The 1,000-nt window shown below is 36.2% G+C and overlaps 1 long non-coding RNA gene across 1 annotated transcript; it reads right to left on the bottom strand.

The window, feature by feature from the left end:
• On the bottom strand, window positions 1–890 carry LOC125199019. The gene is made up of 4 exons (XR_007172502.1): window positions 602–890; window positions 425–500; window positions 100–159; window positions 1–17 (listed from the first exon to the last, which is right to left on the bottom strand). It is a non-coding gene; the product is annotated as an uncharacterized LOC125199019 (long non-coding RNA).
• Window positions 891–1,000: the final 110 nt, after the last annotated feature.

Below are 1,000 nucleotides of genomic sequence, written 5' to 3' on the forward strand. Positions count from 1 at the left end.
TTTGAATTCCTAATAACCTAAGTGAACAGCAGGAAGTTAACATAGTTTTGCTGTAAAAGAAAGGAATCAGGAGTCAAGAAAATAGCAGAATTGACTAACCTCGGGCGCCATCCAGTAAGGACTACCCTTGAACGATAAGGGACAAGAATGCCCGGTAATCTGTACAACAGCAATAGTGTAAATACAATACTAAACCAATAAAACAAAAATTTGCATGGGCCAATAGAATTAAAGCCAGAAGGATCCTGACCCTATATAAGCATTAAGCTATTATTCCAGATTTGAACAAAATTGATTTGAAGGCTTCTCAGTAGTCACATTACTTGATTAAACCTAACCAGTCATTTCTATAATAGTTTCTCTTCCACAAGTTTTTTGGATTATTAAAAATTTGACTAAGTTAGCTAGAAAAGTACAAGCTTACATGCTTCGCCATCCCAAAATCTGCCAGCTTAACACGGCCATTTGGGTCCACGAGTATATTGGCTCCTTTTATGTCCCTGCTTATATGCGAAGCGTTGTGTACATGATGACGTTTAGTGAAATATATTTGCATGAAAATTCTGACAGGACATTGACGAAACAAAAAAACCCACTTCACCTGTGCACAGTGTTTTTAGCATGTAAATATGCAAGCCCTGACAAAATTTGCTGAGTGTAACTGCGGATGGCTGATTCTCCTAATTTTCCATAGTCCTGTAGAATCTTATGGATGGAACCACCAGATACATACTCCAGATATATATATAATTTATCCCCTACCTGTTAAGGAGTAGATCATCAATACAGAATCAGCCGAAGATTATGGAAAGTGACCAGTGCACCATTGAATATGAATTTTTACGTAAAAACACAGTGGTTTCTATAAAAAAGACCTCTTAGTTATGGCATTTCCACAAATTTGCTAATCAGACATTTAATAATATGTGCAACGTTTCTTTTTAACTGTCAGGTGTTTAAGCCAATTAAAAACCAAGGCATTTAGAAACTAGACTTTGCA

Source organism: Salvia hispanica, unplaced genomic scaffold, assembly GCF_023119035.1.
Source record: "Salvia hispanica cultivar TCC Black 2014 unplaced genomic scaffold, UniMelb_Shisp_WGS_1.0 HiC_scaffold_357, whole genome shotgun sequence".
NCBI classification, from domain to species: domain Eukaryota; kingdom Viridiplantae; phylum Streptophyta; class Magnoliopsida; order Lamiales; family Lamiaceae; genus Salvia; species Salvia hispanica.